Raw genomic sequence first — 11,046 nt, 5'->3', positions numbered from 1 at the left:
ATAATTCAGAAATTATTAATAGTATTTTTCAGAATTTAAAACTAATTTTTAATTAATTTTTAAAATTATTAAAACTGATTTTTAATTACTAAAATATAAATAAATAATTAATTAAATCAAAAACACAAAAACAGAAACAGATTTTGGGTTTTTAGGATTGAACCCGGGTCGAAACCGGGTTGCAAACCGGGTCGTCCCCAACCCAAACGGGTCGGGAAGAACAACCGGTCGGCTGCCCAGAACCTGACGCCGGCGGGCTGATTCCGGCGAACCAAACGCAACCAAAACGCTCGATTCCAGTTCGTTTCTTCTGCGTTTCTGAAGCACAACAACACAGACACCCTCTCCTTCCTTCTTCTCCAGTCGTCGACGTCGTCCCCGGAAACGAAGAACAACGGCGGCATCGCCGTTTTTCCGACGAGCTCGAAACGGACACCAAATCGAGTGAAACCGGTGCCAAACGACTCCCTATTCGACGATCTACACGTTTCTAACAACAATAACATCAAACAATAACTAGAAATCAAAACCCGAATTCAAAATTAAAACCCGAAATAACAACTTTCAATTCGATCAATCAAACACGAAAAACAATTACATAATTGAAAACTAGAGATCATAAGCTTCAAAACGAGTACTCACACGACTGATTTGGACTCCGGAATCACGATGAAATTCGACCTTGATTCTCCTGCTCTGTTCTTCACAAACCCTAACACTAATTCCCTTTTTCTTTTTCTTTTTATTTTTCTGATTTTTCTGTATAATTAACTGATTTAATTAATAATAACTCAGGTATTTATATTTATGAAAATAATACCCCTAAGTAAAATTAAGGGTCTAATTACACTCCTAATAAAAATATTTGGCCCCAATTTTTATAATTTTTGGGTATTAATATTGAATTTTTAAATATCCAATAAATACAAAATAAATACTAAAAATTCCCAAAAATTGTGAATATTATAAAAATACAAAGAAAAATGATATATGATAATTTCATGATCATATAAAAATAAAAATGTAATTTTTGTGGGGTTTTTGGTATCCGAAGGGTCCGGAAAAGTCATTTTTTCGCGAAAAAGGTCAGTTTGTAAAACGTCTAAGGGTTCAGAATAGCGATATGGTATAAGGCATTTTTAATAAAATAGAGCCAATGATTTTGTTTGAAATATGGGCTTTTAAAACATAGTTTTGAGCTGTACAGGTTTTAATATAACATTTATAACTGACGATAAAATGCTCAATAAATATCCAAAACACGTTGGTATCAAAACAGCCAACACATAACACATAGCAGTTAGGGTTTAACGACTTAACACATTTAATCACATAATAATACACATAATTTATCATTATTATAATATAATACAAGCGTAATTCCTCGGTCATTACAATAGTAGGTCTTGTGGTCAAGAAAGGAAGCAAATAAGGCAAGTAGCATTTCAACCCTTGCCTCCTATGTTGTGATTCGATGTTATAATTGAATACCTATTGTCACCCTTTATATTAGCCTTGTATGTTGACATGGCTTGTTCCTTTTCCTTTCGAATAGTATACCTTATTTTAAATGCAAATGCTTTCAAGTTGATGAGAGCTTTGATTTCCTGAACAATGGTTCTTTTGGTACACCCTACCCTTGCTATGTAACAAAGTTTTATGAACTTGAAATTAAGAATGATTTTAAACATGAAATGGTCTCGATGATTTCAAAGAAATGGTAAAAGATTTTTAAATGAAAAGTATTTCAAAAATGAAAGTTTTCAATCCAAATGATTTTCTGAATTTTCATTGATTGGAAGTGTAAGTGGCCGAGTGACGCCGGTCCACTGTGAAGACCGGTGAGGGCTGGCACATAATAAAGGCCAGTGAGGGCTGGAAATTGAAAGGCTGAATACATGGCCTTATGGGTAGCCTATTCATGTCCATAGGGGCTGTAAAGTCTGGTGTGGGGATTGGACGTGGCTGATCACCCGTGCAGTCCAGAGCGTCATACACTCCAATTGAGTAAAAATGTTTTGTGTAAAGAAATATCCAGATGATTGAACTGTTTTCTTGAAAATGATATGATTTCATGAATGAAGAAAGGTTTTGATGAAAAGATCTGTTTTGAAAAGTATTTTTTTGATAAAGGAAGGTCTTATGAAAGTTTTGAGACATGAGATGTTTTTATAAAGTACTGGTGGTAAAATGACTACCTTGGAAAGAGCTTGATCTTAAAACCTCTTTTAAGAACCTTGAAACCTTATCCCTTATCTCATTCTGTTAAATACTCTAACCTTTTTGTTTAATTTATTTACTTGTTGAGCTTTTGTAGCTCACTATGTTATTTATCTAACCATGACAGTTAAGCATAAGGAAGATGGCCAGGCTTAGGTACGACTGTTAAGAATATCTATAGCGGTCCTCACCAAACTGTTAGAATCTCTATACCAGCTTAGGTAGGGGACACACATAAATAATAGTTGGGAGTAAGCTATGTTGAATTAGATCGTTGTTATCAGTACCTTTGGGTTGTTTTGTGTAATTCCAAACTGGAGTTATGACTTTGGCTATTTATTAAGGTTTGTAATAATTTTATGTTGACCGTTAGTAGTTGTAACTTGTTTCATACCATAACCTGTTTAAGATCCTTGTGGTGTAAATGGGTTATATATTTAATTACGATAATGTGGTTAATCGTGAAAAGTTACTCCCCAATCTAGACCCCAGATTGGGAGGACGCCACATATTCTTCGATTTATTATTGATTCCGTTTACACGATCAGGTTCATGGGTGTCTAAAGGCTATGTTCTGTGATTTTGGTTAAGTTCTAGCTAGCTTTTAAGCTCGCCGGAATAGCTTGGTGGCCGCCATTAATGGCGGCCGGCCACCGGAGCTGAAAACGGGGAAGACGATGGGGGAAAATTACTCTTTAGTACCCCAGAGTTTTCCCTGATTTGCAAACTTGATGGCCGCCGTTAATGTGCTACGTGCTAGCTGATTAATTTGGTATATGCCTATGTGGTTATTGGTGGATGATTTTTGTCATAACTTTCAATCCGTAAATCCGATTTGGGTAAAACGAAGGGCAGATTAAAGTTTATGACTTCTATGTGACGATTAGAATAATATGAGATTAAATATTGAAAGATGCTTGTAATGTCCAGCAGAGTAAGAGAGCCATAGAAAAAGAAAGCCAGTCATCCGTAAATAGAACTGAAGCATAGAAAGAGTAGGCAAATGATTGATAAATAGAAGCAAGGCATAGAAAGAGAAGGAAAGTGATTGATGAGTAAAATAGTTAGATGAATACAAGTAAAGTTGAAAATCATTTGTGATAAGGCAAGTACTCCTGAACTTTCTTCAAGATATATTGCAAATATTTTCGAACTTTCCCATAACATGTTGCTAGTGTTTAAAATAAATCATGTTTTATATTGTAAGCGCTTTAAACCATTCAACCTTGAACCCTTATCTTATCATTGAACTTGAGCTGTAAGCCTTATTTCTTGTAAACCACCAACGGTTGATTTCCTAGATATTATACCATACAAATACGATACTACTCCACATATACATAATCACGATAAACAAAATACTGAACCAGAATTACTTGAGCATACAGAAACGGATATACTCTATACTACCCTATATCATCAAAGATCTATACCCTTCTTTATCATTGAAGCATTGTTCATCAGATACTTGATTCTTCATCCGGCTTGAAGTCGTTCTTCATATTTATACCTCAATATACCCTGGTGATACCTATGAAATGGTTTATGCTCTGAGATAAATGTTTTATCAATGTTAATTATGATTCTGTTTTTATTGAATTACAATAATTATCATATTGAATCATTTTAGAATTGGATGGTTTTATAAATGTGGACCAGATTCGTGGTTAGACCAGATTCGTGGTCATAATTGGCCAATGCGTTCCTTGGATCCAGTATAGAGAGCCGAGTTGTGTGCCTTACTCGGGGTTAGTGTGTGACTGATCAGTAGCCTAACCTTGGTTTTTAAAAATGAAAAGTGAATATCCAATTCTAATCATTGCTTCTCTAGAAACTTGATTTTTTAGAATCATTTCAATTGGTCATTGTTTAACCTCAGTTATTGCTATTATGACTTGCTGAGCTAGTTAGCTCACTCTTGCAAACCTTTTTATGTTTTCAACAGTTGAAAAGGAAATTGTTGGAAACAAGGATTCCCTGTCCATAGTGTGAGCTAGGATTCTAGGTTAAGTTGGATCGAGCTAGCAGGGAGCTCTATATTGGAGATGAGTTATGTAAGATTCTGAGAACGATATTATTATCAGTTGTAAGTTGAACTAGTTAGGATTTGGTACGATGTAATAAAAGTTTAGGTTGTGGCTTGTTTTCATACTTTAACCTGTTGCGATCCGCGGTTGTGTAAAGAAGGGTCAATGCATATAATATTTTATATACAGGTTTATATATTGTGTGTGTGTGTATGTTGTGAGCCCCAAACTTCTTACCCGGGTTTGGAGGGCATCACAACATTCGTTGTGTAGGATTCTAGTACTCATTAGCTGCCATTAGCTTAATCAACTCATATGCTTCATTATACCTTTTGGCCCATAAGGCTCCACCAGACGCTGCATCGAGCATAGGTCTAGACTGTGTGCCTAAAGCATTATAGAAACAATTTATGATCATCAAATCAGGCATGCCATGGTGTGGGCACTTCCTTAGCATCTCCTTGTAGTGATCCCAAGACTCACACAAAGAATCTCCAAATTGATGCGCAAACTGAGTAAGAGCATTCTTGATTACAGCCGTCTTCGTCATAGGGAAGATATGAGTATCTTAATTTTTATATGTCCAGAATAATTATGATATTTTTCTGGTAATTTTTGGATCGTTATATGATTTTATAATGATTTACAGATTTCATAATTATTTTCTGAATAATTACAAAACTATTTTACAAAAACGGAAATCGTCCAACCTCAACCGTTTTTACGTTTTTACAACCCGAAACTCTTCGGAAAACACCTTCCTAACCTAATTTGGTTATTTTGAACATTTTCCGTGTTTTAACTTTTTCAATCTGAATTACGGTTTGACCCGTATGCGTCTTGGCGTACAATTTATGATACGATAATCATTTCGATAAAGAAACAAAACCCGTATTATCAAAAGACGGGATAATATTATATTATGTTCGTATAAAGTGTTTTATAAGAAGCTTGATTTGGATAATTATCCAATACGGGTATCAAAACGGATCGTCTTTGCAGTTACTTAGCAGCTAAGTAACTAATTTATCGATCCAATACGATCCAACATGAACCAATATTCCATAAATATATATATAGCCCTTTTATTATTTCATTTTATTCGTATAATCATAATTAGTCAGTAAAATCCAGTGAAATACATAGAAAACCCTCATTAAATGTTACGTTCTTGAAAATCAAAGACCTAAATGAAGGCGTTATCGAATTCCGATTCAAACGTGCCATATATCAAATCGAAACTCTCGAAAAGTACTTTCATAATCAATCATCCATTTTAGTGCAGAAATCAAGGTATTTTTCTTATTTAATTGTTTTATTTTGAATTATTTTAAGATTAAATTATGAAATTTTGTCTTTGATTTTGTTGATATGATTTGATGGCTTAATCTTGTAGATAATTTTATCCTAGTCATTTCGGTATATTATATGATTGATTTGGAGTTCAATAACATGTTCAAATTGATGTTTGATTCTGGAAATTAAAAACTAGGGTTTATAACTTTGAATGTTCTTAATTGGAAATTGGGTTTTCTTTGTTTGGGGTTATTACATGAAATAGATTGTATCAATATATAGATCGTGAAGAGATGAATGGACTCGTATATGTGAAATTAACAGAAGATTCCTGGAGAGTGTTGATCGGAAAATCGAAGCTAGCGGAGGCGTAAATTTTCGGTTATGATTCCGACTTATTCTTCAATTTATTGTTGATTCTGTTTGCATGACCATGTCTTGTGATTTTGGTTAAGTTCTGGGCAGCTTTTAAGCTCACCGGAAAAGCTTGGTGGCCGCCATTAATGGCGGCCGGCCACCGGAGCCGAAAACAGGGAAGACGACGGGGGAAAATTACTCTTTAGTACCCGAAGTTTTCCCTGATTTGCAAACTTGATATTCTGATTTTAAAAGTTTAAAAAATTTGGATTCCTGTTTATAAAAATTTCAAAAATTAGATTTCTATTTAATTATTGTTAGAAAATGTATTTTCTTTTTAATAATATTTTCAGAAATAGATTTTTATTATTTAAAATTCCAAAATTCATTATTTAATTTCTGAAATTATTTCTAAATCTTAATTAAATAATTAGTATTAGTCGATAATTAATTAATAAATTAGTCAATTGATTTAAATATTAATTGATTAATTAATTTAATTACTATTTAATTAATCTTAATTGCTTATTTAATTAGATTTAGTTACTTATTTGGATTTAAAAATTCCAAAAAATAGTTTCGAGCTTTAAAAAAAATTATTTTAAATTATTTTCAAGGCTCGATAATTATTATAAAATTATTTTAAAGTTAGATTCTTGTTTTTGGACCCTATTTTTTAATTATAAATTGATTCAGAGACCTATTTTAATTTCAAAAAATGTTCAACAATTCATATTAAATACCTAGAAAATCATTTTGATCTTGAATCTTCTTTGAAAAAATTTATTTTGATCGAATGTCTTACGTGCTGATTGATTAATGTGTTATATGTCTATGTGGTTATTGTTGGACGATTTTTGTCATAGCTTTCAATCCATAAATCGGAATTGGGTAAAACGAAAGGGAGATAAAAGTTTATGACGTCTATGCGATGATTAGAATAATATGAGATTAAATAATGAAAGATGCTTATAGTGTCCAGCAGAGTAAGTGTGACGCCCTCCAAACCCGGGTTAGAAGTTTGGGGTCCACACACACACTATTTATAACCTGCTTATAACAATAATAAAGATAATAATAATATGCAATGACCCTACTTACCAACTACCACGGACCGCAACAGGTTAAAGTATGTACACAAGCCAAACACACACTTATATTACAAACCGTTCAAATCCCAACTATCCAAACTCAGAACTGAGTATTAAACATTATTACAAACTTTTACAAACTTATATTATCCCAAAAGAAGCCTACTAGCTCAGCTCGATCAACCTGAACCCCTAGCTCTCGCGCTGGATTGGGGATCCTCGGTACCAACTGGTTCCTTTTTAACTGGAAAAGAACATAAACACCATCGCATAAATGAGCTAACTAGCTCAGTAAGTCACAATGACAAAACTGAGAATAATGATCTTCAGGTGAAAATGGTTACGATATCAAGTGAACAATGAATTATGATTTAGAATTGGATATTATACTTTCATTTTAAAAACCAAGGTTAGGCTGCTGATCAGTCACGCATTAACCCCGAGCAAAGCACATAGCACTGCTCTAACTACTGGATCCAAAGCACACATTGGCCTAACTTGACCATTATATGGTCTAACCACGAATCTGGTCCACAATTTTATAAAAAAATAATCCAATTCTAACATAATAACAGAATAAGCAGTATAAAAATAATAAACAGAATCATTAACAACATTGGATGTTCAATAATGAAAATGGTTTCAATTTGCATAAAGATCAATATGGCATTTCCAAAGCTTGGCTTTTAGGTAATGAAAGAATTGGATAATAAAAGAATCAGTGTTTCAGGGTTTCAAGGATTTGGCCTTTCAAAGCATAAGATACAATGGTTTGAGTGTGTAAGTAATCTGGTTCAGTGTTTGATATTTAGTTTGTATGTATTTGTGGAGTAGTATCATATATTTGAGGTTCGTATTTGGGTATACAACAATCAATGGTCTAGAAAGAATCAGGTTTACGGCTCAAGATCAATAACTGGAATCAGGGTTTAGGGTTTAGTGCTTCAAAGCACTTGCAATATAAAATAGAACTATCAAACACTATAATATCTCGAGAAAGTTCAGAACACTTGCCTGGTACTAGCTTACTATACTGCACTCGCTTTCAATCACCACTGTCTTACTCCTCGACTACCTATTTTCCTTTCCTACGCCTTGCTTCTTCTGCTCATATATCATAAGCATCTATCAATATTTGACTCATACGATTCTATTCGACACATACTTCTATCTACCATTCGGTTCACCAAAATCCGATTAACGGATTAAAAGTTATGCAATAAACAAGTGAACATCGAATATATATAGACGAACAGTTAACCAACAAGTCACATATAACACATAACACGTCACATAATCAATGTTATAACATTTATAAGGAAGTCTCGGGTCATAAACAGGCTTTCGGATGTTTAAAATGATTTTTAAAACATTTTTCGGAATTAAAACGGGTCGTTGGATCAATTTTAGAGTAATAAACAGGGTTCGTTGGCCAATTCTGGCTTCAAAACAATTTTATAATAATTATCGAGCCTTGAAGATAATTTAAAATAATATTTTAAAGCTCAAAACTATTTTTCAGAATTTTTAAATCATTTTTAAATAATTAAATCTAATTAAATAATTAATTAAAATTAATTAATAATTAATTAAATCAATTAATCAATTAATTTTCGAATTAATTGACTAATTAATCAATTAAAAATTAACTGAAATTAATTAACTAATTAATTCAGATTTATTTTTGAATTAAAAATAATTTTTGGAATTAAAATAATAATTTTTGGAATTTTCAGAAATTAAAATCGAATTTTTATAATAAAAATAAATAGGAAATATGATTTTTGAATATTTTTAAAACAGGAATCCTAAATTTGCAAACTCTGGAAACTTCAGGGACCAAACTTCATTGTCCCCAAAAGTCCAGGGACCAAACTGAAATTTTTACACCCCCGTCGCCGGAAAATACAGGGGTGGTCGGAGAACTCGATTCCGGCACCCTCACCTCACCATCTGCTCCAGATTTATACTACACAACACCAGGAATCTATTCGTGCAATCAAAACACATCAATCATCCCTGTCCTGGCTGGAAATTGGCCAAGAACATCACCGGTTTCCGGCGAAACATCGAAAACTTGAAAATACAACTCCCTTCGATTCACTAATCCTCTGTTAACGAGCTATATACCAATCGATTGCAAATTTCATTACAACCCACTATAAATCAACAGCTAATAACCCCTAAATCAGAAAGCCCTAAATTTCAATTGAAAACATTCATATGGGTTATAAACCCTAATTTTAAAATTCGAATATTAAACTCACTTTTGAGTATGTTATTGAACTCCAAATCAGACGTATGACATATGAAAATCATCAGGAAAAAAAGATCTACAACATGCAATCATCAAATCATTCAAACAATCATCCGAACAAAAATTCATATTTTTAATAAAAATAATTCAAAAATAAATAAATTTTCAGAAAATAAACCTTGATTTCTGCAGTGATATGGAACACATAATCTGATAGTACTCCTTGAGACCTTCGATTTGGTTACTCCAACTTTTCCAACTGATTTCAATAACACCTTAAAATTGTAGTTTGATTCTCAGAAGGTTTTATGAATTTCGGGTTTTTTCTAGAAAATTATATATTTAGCTGACTGCAAATGATTTTGATACGAAATAAAATACGATAAAAGGCTATTTATAATTACGGAAAATTAGTATTCCGTTGGATCAAGCCGGATATAAAATGGTACGTTTATTTGTAAAAAATTGATCGAAACAGTATCGGTTTTCGGGATAATTATCCAAATCAGTACAATTTGTACTACGGTCTTAGTCTCAGCGCCCGGTTACACGTATTACGAGGTGATAATTGTGATAATTTAATTAAAAAACTCCCGTTTGTCGAAAATACAAGTTTTATTGAATTACCGAAACGAATGTTGTATCGAAAATGTTGCGCCGGGACCCACGCAGGACAAACCGTACGCCGGATCGAAAAAGTCGAAACATGGAATATGCTCGGAATATTATAATTACGTTAGGAAGGAGTTCTCGGAAGAGTTTCGGGTTCTAAAAACATAACAATGGATGACGTCGATTGGTTCCCGTTTTTATAAAATAGATTTTGAATACCCGGAAAAAGATTTTATAAAATTCATATGATTCCTATAAATTCATAAATCAACATAAAAATAATTAGGAAGATATGACAATTATCTATATTTTATTTTGGACATATAAAAATTAAAATACTCAATTAATAATATTTTTAAACATCCAAACACATTTAACACCTAACAAATAATTCACAGAATAGATATTGAACACATATAATAATTATTTATTAGCAAAACAAACGAGGGTACTTTTCTCTCATATCACTTTATAACTCCCAGGTTAACTCTTCAACCTTCGGGTTTCTCCATAATACTCTAACTAGCTTTACCACTTATTTCTCAATACCTTCTCTCTTTCCTCTAGAATCTCTATCGGATTCTCTATATATGAAAAATCTGCTTGAAGCTCTATTGGCTCATATTCTATTACATTCCTGGAGTCTGGATTATACTTCTTAAGCATCGATACGTGAAAAATATTGTGAATGTGTTCCATGTGCGGAAGTAACGCCAACTCGTAGGCTACTTTGCCAACGCGCTTTAGAATCTCAAAAGGTCCAACATATCTTGGGCTCAGCTTTCCTTTCTTTCCAAACCTCGTTAGTCCCTTCCACAGTGATACTTTCAGTAATACCAAGCTTCCTTCTTCGAATTCCATGTCTTTCCTTGACTGGTCTGCATATTTTCTTTGACGGTCTTGTGCGGCTATCAATCTCTTCTGGATAATTTCAACCACTTCCTTTCTCTGCTATACTAGTTCAGGTCCAAGTATTTTGCGTTCTCTTACTTCGTCCTAATACACTGGAGATCTATATTTGCGTCCATAAAGGGCTTCGTAGGGTGGCATCCCAATACTGGCGTGATAACTGTTGTTGTATGCAAATTCTACCAAAGGTAAATGCTCGTCCCAATTTCCTTTGAAATCAATAACACAAACACGCAACATATCTTCAATCGTCTTGATCGTTCTTTCACTTTGGCCA

At 33.2% G+C, this 11,046-nt stretch overlaps 1 non-coding gene across 1 annotated transcript; it reads left to right on the top strand.

Moving 5' to 3' along the window:
- Window positions 1-4,675: 4,675 nt before the first annotated feature.
- Window positions 4,676-4,782, top strand: LOC141680134 (small nucleolar RNA R71). The gene has a single exon (XR_012558270.1). It is a non-coding gene; the product is annotated as a small nucleolar RNA R71 (small nucleolar RNA).
- Window positions 4,783-11,046: the final 6,264 nt, after the last annotated feature.

The sequence above is a fragment of the Apium graveolens genome, chromosome 1, assembly GCF_009905375.1.
Source record: "Apium graveolens cultivar Ventura chromosome 1, ASM990537v1, whole genome shotgun sequence".
NCBI lineage: Eukaryota > Viridiplantae > Streptophyta > Magnoliopsida > Apiales > Apiaceae > Apium > Apium graveolens.
Note: the sequence above shows the minus strand (reverse complement) of the source record. Positions and strands in the feature narration are given on the sequence as shown.